Raw genomic sequence first — 12,428 nt, 5'->3', positions numbered from 1 at the left:
TCAAAATTACAAAAACATTCAACATTCTTAACATTTATCTTTTTATTTATGATTTTGAATAGATCAATGTCAGTTGCATACGGGAAAAGCAGTAATTAATAATTATTCTTAGGTACCTACTGTTTTTTAACAATATGATCCGTAATAAAAATAAATAAGTTATTAGAATACAATTAGGTATGCATATTTTTGAAAAATGCAATATATTGTATGCAACGATATTTTCTTCAAAAGATAATATTGGAATGACATTCATATTAATTTTGTATATAGGAGTTACCTTGCAGGCACTTAACTCTTCCTAATAATATTTGCATAGGTATTATGATTTTTTTCTTTTTCTCTGTTTCTCCAGATGGTGCAACGTATGCTTGTAGTTCTGGTAGGTATTATGTTAGGAGAGAAGTGTTAGACAAAAACTTCATATTATGCTCTTCAGAATCGATATCAAATGAAGTTTTGTAGGTACTTTAAAAAGTTATTGCCTCTGACGGCTTCGACAATTGTTTCACGCAAATGGTTTTCTTCCGAATGTGTTAGTTTATGAGTTCTTAAACAACGTACCGACCTACATATCTGTTTACATTTATATTTAAATTCATCACGTTTATGAGTTTTTAAATGACATTTGTTTACATTTAAAATGAAATAGATCACACGCAAATGGTTTTTCTCCTGTTTCGTTTTATGAACTCTAAGATAATGTTGTGCCGTGGCTCCGTATAGGTAGTCAATTTATTTAAAAGGTTATTCACCATTAAGTATCTTTACATGTGTTTAAAGATTACTCCGTCGCGAGCATCCAAATGAACATACATTGCATTTATAAGATTTTTCACGAGTATGTTCTATATATTATGTATATATTCATTTCATGTGTTTTAAGACAACTAAGTCGCACGCATTTATATGAATATACATCGCATTTTAAAGGTTTTTCACCAGAATTGGTCATTTGTTTGTTTTTAAGATGACTAAGTTGCGAGCATCTATATGAGCATACATTGCATTTATAAGGTTTTTCACCAGTCACCAAAAATGCCGGCGCAGCTTAAGAGTTGACCTATTGCGTCGAGGGTCTCAGGTTCTAATCCTCGGTCTGGCAAGTATGCATATTATTCGCGAGAATCTATATGAACATACATTGCATTTATTAGATTTTCTTCAGAATGCGTCATTGTGTCTTTTTAAAATATTAATTCGCGAGCATCTATATGAACATAAATCGCATTTGTGAGGGTGTGCACCAGTATTAATTGTCATTCAACATATTTTAAGACTACAAGGTGTTTTTAAATGACATATTTGATTACATTTCAAATCACAATCATCACACGCAACTGGTTTTTCTCCTGAATGTGTAAGTTTATGAGTTCTTAAACAACGTATTCAATACGTTGCTGCCAAAAGTTGGTTAGTCGATAGTTTAGGTATTTTGAGCTTACCACGGATAAGATGTCTATACTTTAATACGTTTGCTAGAAAAAAAAATCAAAGTCATCCGATTTTTAGAACTTTGTATTTTTAGCTTTGTATATTATTACACTGTAAAACAAGATTTAACAAAATAAACGCAGTGCCTTCAACAGCATAATATATTGTTATGTAGATATTTATTCATTACAAACCATTATAAATCATTAATATAATTGAACTCAAGATAACAGAGTAGGGTAAGAGGTACAATCGTGGGCCACCCTCCAGTGATGGGCCACTCAGCAGTAAAACACAAAAAATAGGTATTTAAAAACCTAAGTTATGGGTATTGGTTCCAATATGTGACTCACAACATCATATACTTCGGTTCTAGCACATTATTTCCTGTATAGGTAGCAGGACTGACCCTATAAGTGACCATTTTGTATACCAAGTCACACGTTTTGCATTTTGTCTGACAATTGCTTATCTTTTTGTTAAGGAAATAACATACTTTGGAAGGTAAGATCTCTTTAACTATATTACTAATTATACTTTTTATTTAATAATCGTTATGCTGGATATTCAAACATATAATTATGTTAAGTCTACGACAATTTTAAATTAAAATGACACATCTAGCTGGGTGGCCATTTACTGCACTAAATATATCGACGTGCCCTAGAAAAACCATGATAAGTCTGAAAATAGCGTTTTAAGTTTTATTAGCTTTTTATAATATCATATTTTTTGTGCATGTCCTGTAAAAATTTCAGGTCGCTAGCATAAAAATTGACAAAGTTAGGTTTTCGACAATGGTGCTCTATATCTACATATCGCATCGACCAAATTTGTGTTCACATAAATATCCGCGGAGTATAGTCATATATCAATAAAAAAAGTGTACTGCGTTTTATTTTACGAGTAAGAAGGTTGTTATACTTGCTATTACAGTCTTTAACGGATATCCTAATATACGGCATGGTTTATATTGACGTATCACATTAGTTTCGAAAAATATATTGGTTTATCTTCGGAAAATATTGGAATTTGCAGTAGGTAAATGCATTTTTAGTTAAAAAGCTACTCACTAGTATTACACTAGTACTAGTGTTTGAATATGAAAATATTATATTATTGAATATAAAACAAACAAAATAGAAAAGAATTATTTTGTACTAATATAGGTAGGTACTTAAAAAAACTACTCAGTAATAGTGTTTAAAGATTAATTTTGATTCATCAGCCAATTTCAATCCACCGCAAAATAAAGACTTCCACAAGCTTTCTTCGACTATTTTCGGTTAATTACTCTTCTACTTAGATCTCTTACTCGACCAAAAAACAATGTTGTAGGTAATGTTTAAGTTTGAAATTATTATATTATTTGATATAAAACAAATATCCAATAAAAAACGATATGGATAGGTATATCATTATAATAATTCACTGTTTCAATTATTTAGATGAGTAAAAACTAGTATGTAATTATAAATAAACTTAATTTAAATAAATACCCAACAGAAAACGACATATTTTAATTAAATATTATTACCTATCACTAGAAAACCTTTTTTTTGCAATTAAAAACGTACCCACTTAAAATATCCCCCGCAGATTGGAGGTTTATATAAACAGGTTTTGTTCTTTCGAGAAATTGATGTCAGCCACTTGCTTAACCTATTAGGTAGTGGCGAAGGGTGGAAGTAGACTATTAAAATCGGCCATAAATAGTGCACACTAAACTTTGTCAGTCATATATATTTGTCTTCATTTAACTAAGACTACACTTTACAAATGGTGTTGGTTAGTTTTTAAAATCCAATTAAACCCTGCGAAACCAAACCATAATAGATAATAGTCAAAAAATATTTGTATATCTATAAAATATCTAAAATTATGCCATTAAATCATACATAATTTTGGATATTTTATAGATATAATAATATTTATTATCTATTATAATTTGATTTAGGCAGGGCTTAATGAACCTAAAGATAATCAATAACAATATGTGTAATATGTATTTCTAATTCAACGAAAACAAATAAGTATGAATGAAACATTGTGCACAATTTTGTCAGATCGCCCAAAATATACAAAAACTATTATGATTTGGCTTAGACAGGATTGAATTGATTTTTAAAAACTAATTAATACCATCTGTACATTGTAGTCTCAGTTTAATAAAAACAAATACGCATGACTAATAAAGTTTAATGTGCACTATTTATGTCAGATTATAACAGCCTACCTCCACCCTTCGCCACTGAGGTACATACTCCAAGCACAAATTGAAAAACAATATGTATCTATTTTTAAGACCCATGATTCGAACTCGGAACCCACGATGTTATAGGCCGATGTTTATACCTAAAATCTTATGTTTTAACTTCAAACCATTATTTTATTTTCGGTACAGCATGACACATTTTTATTAAATTAGTCTTGTAGATAGATAATAATAACTATGCAGTATTTTCATGTTTAAATTACAAAATATTTTATTATTTAAAAGAAAGGACTTATCTAGCTGGCAAATACAAGAGAGTTTATTTTATTATTCTTTTAGTAAAATTCTTACTAATTACGGAATAATATTTATGACTTAAGAAAGTGAAAAAAATCATTTTTATTACTCTTTCAATGGTGAGAATTTCCGAAAGGCTTACTTATTGATTTGTACACATTGGGACCAACTTAAGCTCATTGTAAAACTTAAATACGTCCAACGTGTTAATTTTATTTTTGCAATAATATAAAAGGGTATATATTATTATTACTTTGTACATTGAATATTTCTTGAAAACGAGCTCTGTGGATTTTAAATTTATTATTATTACATGTCGGTCACCTAAAAGAAAAGATTAGCCGGGTTTTTTGAAAACTTATTTTATCTATTATTTTCAATAGAATTTTACCGAAAACCGTGTATGATAATAGTCGGTTTATGAAGCATTTATTGTTGTCTAGAATCTAGGTAAGTAATGTATATAAGATGAGATTAAAATTTGGTATCTGGTAGGTACCTATACTATTGAACAAAATATCAATTGGTTTTTAAATCTAGTACCTACTCTCATATACATACCTCGTATTAATTTATTGAATATGATTGTTTTAAAATATGAAAACTAGCAAAAATAGTAATTATTATTTTATCTAAGTTAAATCGGTCGGAGTTATACAATTTTTAGATCGATCAAAATAAGTTAAATAAAGTGATATGAATGACAACGGATATTAAACGATGTTTTGTTGATAAATAAAAAACTCTACGTAATCGATTGGATTAGATAACATAATGTATCATTTAAAGAAAATACTACTTGAAAGCCAACCGTTTAGAGAAATGCAGATTCGTACCACGATTATTTAAATTTTATACTAAATATTACAATGTTGGGGAGGTACATACTTATTTTAACTTTCCAATTATATTAATGCAATCATGACACCTCGTATTAATTAACATAACTGAGTTCAGTTAAGACGTACTTATACTGATGTTTCATGATTTATGTTGACAATTAAATATAATCCATCTATGTTTACTAATCGGTAATTAAACTCATATCAACAATAAACATTAGAAAAACACAACGATAGTTAATATGATCACTGGATCAGTATTTATAAGCTTATAATTACAATTTTACAAGATCAATTACCTACAGAAAGATATTATGTTAGATAATTACTAATTTAATTCACTCAGTATATCCTTTATGTAAACTATTAACGAACTTACAATGATTTATTTAATGAAATATATTATCTCTCTGGTTTCGATAATTGTACTGAATATTAATTAAATTAAAATTGTTCTAGCGATATACATGACCATTAACATTATATTGTTTTTTTCTATCTATTCTATATTTTTAATGAAAAATTTGTTACAAAGTAGGTATAAAAATAGATATTTTATTGATGGTGTAGTAAGTAGTGTTATGTAGTAATTTCCTCATAACTTCGTTATTATTCCATTATAAACATTTTTCCTGAATGTTTATTATTTCGTAATGTACATATTCTGATTATTTAAAAAAATATCAATAATAATTTGCAAAAAAACATAAAAAGTCATACTTAAATACATTTAAATTATAAAAACTCCGTATAAATATATATATATATATCAATTTGTCCCTATATCCCTTGTTAAGATTTTATAGACACGCTGTACTATTTCGAGTTAAATATTGCGCAATGTCAATTTTTCCGTAAAAGAGCGTTATAACTATAGTTGTAATTAATAAAATCATATAGAGTAAGAAAAATGCGACGTAAAATAAGGTTTCTATCTCAGAATATGAATGTGTTATGCGGAGTCAGTAATCTATTTCGTCCGCGCAAAAGCATGTTGAATCGAGTCGAAATATAAAGTGCGTAATATTATTCCAAATAAAAACGATTTTTCGACATTATCTCAGCTGTTAATTAATTAATCACCATTAAATTTTAATAGGAATATAGACCATGAAATGGTCTATCTGATTTACTTAAATAAGATAAGAAAAAACTTACTCATTTTATATGATGAATTTAATAGCGTAAATATTTTAGTTTTTTCGCTCTCCTGAACATTTATGATTTTAGACTTATCATGGTTTTTCCTGGGGCCGTCGATATATAGCAGTTGTATGATGGGCCGGGCTGGCCCATGACTGAAAAAATGGTTTTTTACTTTTAGTTAACTTTTTTATGCTAAATACAATATTTATAACGCACTATGGTACCTGCCGTTTTTATTTTTATGTTATTTTAATTTTAGACAGTCGTTGGCCACGTGGACGATCACTGAATTTGTACTGGCCGATCACTGTATTTAGAAACATCTAACTTCCCATTTCTTTCAGAATATCAAAATACTGAATAATTTAAGTTTAAATATGATGTTAAAACAATAGATGATGCTGTTGCATACTTTTATAAAAATGGGGGATCACTATGTGAAGTTGCAAAAAAAAAAAATCGGAGTGCCACAATACACAATACATTGGAAATATTTTCTATCCGAATCTGGTTACTCTGTGAATAGAGTTTCCTATATTATTTATCGAAAGGCATAAGTCACATCTTATCTACCAAGTTAGTGAGCTTTGTCTAAAATTTTATTTGAAATACATCTTATAGCACTATAATCCTAATGCATCTAGGATTCTTCAGCCTATAGATATAACTGTTTTCCCTCCAGTTAAAGCTGCAAAATATCGCAAAATTCTGTTTTCATCCTTAAAGATTTAACGAATGTAGTGGGCAATTAAACAGAAGAAAAGCTTAAAAATATTCAAAATACTAGCTGAGGTAAACAGATAAAACATTTTTATACCATACTTACCGATTGCGGAAAAACTTAATCAAATTAAGTCATTATCTGACAACAACAAGAGCATAGAAAATATAACCCAATTAAATGTATCTAACGTGTCAGTGCCGTCAGAGAATGCAACATGGAAATAGATACTGAACGCATGGAAGAAATAAATGAACATATGGTTAATATATCTACAGTTCTAATTCAAACATTATCATGGCCTCAGATACCAAAAATAAACGATAAACAAGTTTAACAAAGAGTTCCATTCGCCATCACTTCGCAAAAATATAGAGATATTTAAGATCAAAAAATGGAAAACAAGAAAAGTGCAGAGGAAGATAAAAAGAATAAAGGCAAAAACCACACATTTTAATGAGGCAATTGAAAGTAGAGGCAATCAAAAATTATAGTTTAAAAAATGGCGGCCAAAATCGTTGTGCGATTTGTGAAATAATAATAAAACATCTTATTAAATAAGAATTTTCAGTGTAAAAAGATAGCTTCCATTCAAATTGCGTTCCAAAATCTCAGCAGGTCCATGTCTCAATTGAGATTGATGTTTTATTTAGTGACTCAGGTGATGAAGTATTCAACAGATAGGTCGATAATTTTCTAAGACTTTAGAATACACTCTCTGTCACTATATCCTCTTTTATTACATCAACGGTGAGATAAAGGAGTATGTTTGTTGATTATATCATAAGATTAGACACGTTGATTCATTATTTTATTGAAAATTATGCCTTAGTTGTTTAATTTATGCAGAAAAAGACGGGTGGCCCATCACTGTCTGGAAAGTGGCCGATCACTATCTGAGCGTGGCCCATCACTGTACTTTTTGCGATTTTTTTTTCATTTATATTTTTTGTAATAACCATGTTTGGTATTATAAAATATGTACACATATATATCAATATACATGCTTTGTGAACACGAAAAAAAATTGCATTTCAATAAAACCGCATTAATAGGCTTGTTCTGACCAATCAAAGCAAGCCATTCGCTTAACTGGCCCATCATTGTACCTCTTACCCTACCTATTAAGTAACATTACGAATAATATAATTTATTTGGCATCTTTATTGTTTATAAATTGGTATCTAGCATATTCTTTTCGCGGGCGATACTCATTCATTTTGACATTTTGATTTTCATGGCAACTGTCACATACGAAGCGAAATATAAAAAAAAAACATTTCAATCGGAAAAGAGGTGATTGATTTTACGTCCTTCGTCGAGCAAAAGAAAGGAGAAGTTTCAATTAAGTGATCTTAATTGAAATCACGTAAGGTTATGTCCTTCTCAACATTATACCTACCTACGACTTTTGAATTCTCCATGGATATAATATGAAGCGCCTTGTTTCAAAAGCCTCCAAAACAGAGTTACCTACATAATATGTTATTAGATGGATATTTTTGTTACTTATATGGTGGCCAAAGATCAAACTTAAAAAAACGCCAGAAACCGTCAATACGTATGATCAAAAATAAGGATAAATTTCAAAACCCGCTAAAATGGTTGGGTGTGCTTTTCAAATACCCCTAAAATGGAAAGTCAAAATACTTTTTGAATGTAACAAATAAAAAAATAAATACATAAAGTTCACAGATTTAATAGATATGATTTTTTCTCATTTTTCTCAAAAATATTTAAAGTCGTTTTTATCATTTTTCTCAGAACTACCTAAAATCGTTTTAGGGGCTTTTGAAACTAGGACCTTCATATCATAAACGTCATGTGTCAAAATGTCATCTACGTCTTTGATTAATTTTAGGCTTTACAATCATTTTTATTTTTTTGCATTGTAAACTCTTCACGCTTGTAGGTATAACATTAAACTTACGATAAAATATACGATAATATACCTATATTGCGTGAGAATTTGTAAAAGATAATTATCTCACAAGCTCTTTGTTTAACCGGAAATCACGTATAAATAGTGCATCACTGAGTGAAAAAGCATTTTGACATAAGTTACCTAGCTTAATAATTATTTGATCTTTTTCGCTGACTATTACGTGATCCTAAAAGTGCCACCGTGTCCGCGCGGCATAAGCGTTGTACTATAAAGCCGTGGGTCCCAGGCTCGAATCCTGGGTCTGGCAAGTACACATATTGTTTTTCAATTTGTGTGTGTCAGGGTATGGACCTAATAGGTTGAGCAAGTGGCTGACATCCATTTCTCGTAAAAAAACAAAGTCTGTCAATACAAACCTCCACTCTGTGGAGGCCCATATAATCGTATCAGGATCGGACATGGTCGAAAAAAAAAAAAAAAGTGCAGCAAAAGTAACTATTTCTGGGATTGACTTATTTTACAATAATTGGGTGAACGATCCAAATATATAGCAATGCTTTGGCGAAATATAAAATACTAATATGTAATTATTCTCGCGAGCTCAATAATAAAATAGGTAGTATCTTTTCGCAGCTAGCCTTTCTTTTTTGACCGTTCAAAACTAAACTACCTACGTTATCAGCGCGAGGCATCAATGCGCATGCTCACTGACTCAAGTCCTATGGGCGACTCTGGTCACGAGTGCCCTTTGGTATGTGCAATAATGTAGACACGGATTATGACTAATTCGGGTAATGATAAAGTTACAACATACCATATTTCGATAACCTATGTCACGTTAGCGCATAACTACGCTGTCCCACACGAGTCGTTAGTTACGGAATCGGGCTGCTGGATGTCTACAACCTCTTTCAAAAATAAAGTGTCTTTGTATTCATTAAATCTGGTAAACTCCGATGTGTGGGTCATGTAATAAGAATGGACAATGGCTAATCGTCGAGGGGAATTCTGGATACTAGACCGGACGGTTGGAGGTCCACTGGAAGGTCCAGACTTCGGTGGTTGATCGGTGTCAACAAAGATGATAGAGAAGCCGATGCTCCAGACACCTGGAGGATACTGGTCCTGGATAGGGGTAGATGGCCGTAGGTTGTTAGGTCTCAAATAATGACATAATTCTTCTTTTGATACTATATACCTGTATTAACTTCTTGCAAATCAAATGTCACCGTAAGTTTATGTTTACTAAGGCTAATATATTTCTTAAGATATTATGCAGACATGTGTCTGAAAATTAAAAATAATTTCAGTTTTAGTGTGTTGTCAAATAAAGCACATAAATGCTGCGAACTGGAAGCTTTAATGACAGCGGTATAATTATTTTTCTATAATCTAAGGGTATAATGAAAGGAGTTTTACCTACCATTAAAACTCTTATTATTCTTGTTGACTCTGAAGTCCCTTGAGATGTTGATCGTATTTTTGCCTTGTGTTCTTCTGCGCTAGCCCCTTTTTACCCCCTTTTCTTCTCGATTATTTACCTCTCTGGTTGTTCATCTTGTTTTTTACCGGCTGGCAGGACTGACGCTTGTATCGTGGCGTGCTTTGTCTTTGGTATTCAATTTATATGTCTCAAGGAAATCAGGTAGGTGTTCTCTGGACTTCAGAGTCAACAAGAATAATAAGAGTTTTAATGGTAGGTAAAACTCCTTTCATTATTCGCTATTGACTCTGAAGTCCCTTGAGATATCTGTTTGTTATCACCTGGTAAAGCAAGATAGATCCTGCAAGATAAGGTGGATGAACCTAACATGAGAATTAGGTATAACATCTCCTTGCTTTTAGGCTCAGTGTACCGGGCTGAATAGAGAGGTCAACATATTTTGTTCCCCCGCTGTAGAAGTCTGTGTGTCTATCGGTCTCTGGTAAAATGTCTTAAAAGTAGCTTCTTGGCGCCAATTACCTCTCTGCAGGATGTCATCTATGGGGTACCTAGTTCTCTAACCAATTTAGAGAGGCGACTGCTGATCGAGTACTGCCTGGTGGTTCCTGTACCCCTGCATCAGCGAGTATTGACTTCACCCAATTTCCAATGACTGCTCGAGTCGCAGGTTTTGGGGGGCCTCTTGACGAGATAAATAATGCCGGAATATTACCACCCTCTTCTCTTCTCTCATTGGAAACGCAGATAAGTTTTCGTAGCCAAAAAACTGGATCGATGTTTTGGCAACTGGAAGCGCTTAATTTCCATCCAGATTGGCGGTGCCTTGATGTGTCCGTCTTGGAACCAAACACTGGCCATAGAATTATATGGTCGCCATTATCGACTAGGCCATTATCCGATATACTGAGTAGGGTAAGGTCATGAACCCGTCGTCCCGATGCGAGTAATAATAGTATAGCTGTTCTGCGTGAAACCTCATATAGGTTGTATACTAGTGGTATTGTTTTCTTGAGGTAGTCCACGATTATTCTAGGATCCCAAATCGGTGGTTTTGTAGGTCTAGTCTTGCGGGTGGATATGGCTTTTAACATATGACGCACTACTATGTTACTGCTGATGTCTTTACGTCGTGCATCGTGCGCTTCACGTCCGACTCTCGCCGGTTCGGGCGGCGTGCGTATTATGACGATATTATGTTATCGATATATGATATCTATCATAATAATGTATGATGGATGAATTTACTGATCATAGGTTTGCAAAAGGTAGCTATGGCTGACTTATGTACAAGAATAGTGTTATATGAAAGACCTTCCTTATTGTATAAGTGACCCAGGTATCTAGCCACTTCAATCGGCTCGGGGGTATTATAGCTTATCGTGTTGGCCATGCACCATGTCTTCCATTTGTCCCATGCTGGTCTATAAGTCTTCAAAGTGGATGGTCGCCAGCCAGAAGTGAGAAGTGATCTGTCCTCTACCGACCAGCTAGAAACTAACTCTGCCCACCCAAAATTATCCATAACTGGAGTGATAGGTCCCGGACTTGTGGAGGTGGATGGTTTGTCACTGTATCCACTAGAAATGACTCCAAGTGCGGGATCGGGTAGGGGGGTTCCAGTAATCTCTGCTGTAGGTCTGCGCTCCAAAAGCACTTCTTCCACCATGGGGCCACTAGTAAATATTTTCCCCTTGCCATGTTCAGGTGTGCCAATACTTGTGGAATTAGATTCGGTGGCGGGAATATCCAGGCTAGTTTGAAGTCCCACTGTCGACTGAAGGCATCGGGGAACAGTGCAAGAGCATCGTTCGGATTTCGTGAGACATAGGTTGCGACAACATGGGCTGTGTTGGACGCGAACAGGTCTACGTCTGGGAGTCCCCATCTTTGAAATAGGGGAGCTGTAGCCGCCATAACTAGGTGCCATTCTGGGATAATTTTGCTGCGTGAGAGATGGTCTGCCACGCACTTGTATTTTCCTGGAAGGTATTGTGCAGTCAATGATATACTGGCCTGGTTGGCGATTTCCAGGATCTGTCGGCAAAGACTTAGTAGGCTTGCGGACTTTGTGCCCCCTTCGTTGTTGATGTAGGCCACCACCGTTTTGTTGTCGGTTTGTAGGAGTAATTCTGATCCCCTGAGCGTTTGTTCCCGGAGTTGTATGGCTGAAAGTACCGCAAACAGCTCTTTTCGGTTGGAGTGCCACGTGGATTGGCGTTTTGTCCATGTACCTGATAGGTGGTACTCGTCTAACTGCGCTCCCCAGCCTGAATCGGCTGCGTCTGTGGTGAGGGAGTGATTGTAGGTTGCCCTGTGAATCTTTCCTGAGGAGCCCACCGCTCGAATCTACCACATGATGTCCTCTCGAGCTTGTGGAGGAATCGATGCTGATTTGTGAGGGTGGCTCCTCGATAATTGAGCGCTCGTACGTTGTAGACGTCGGC

Source organism: Rhyacophila brunnea, unplaced genomic scaffold (assembly GCF_057557595.1).
Source record: "Rhyacophila brunnea isolate RB1 unplaced genomic scaffold, BYU_Rbru_1.0 scaffold_136, whole genome shotgun sequence".
Taxonomy (NCBI): Eukaryota; Metazoa; Arthropoda; class Insecta; order Trichoptera; family Rhyacophilidae; genus Rhyacophila; species Rhyacophila brunnea.
This window is presented reverse-complemented; position numbering follows the sequence as displayed.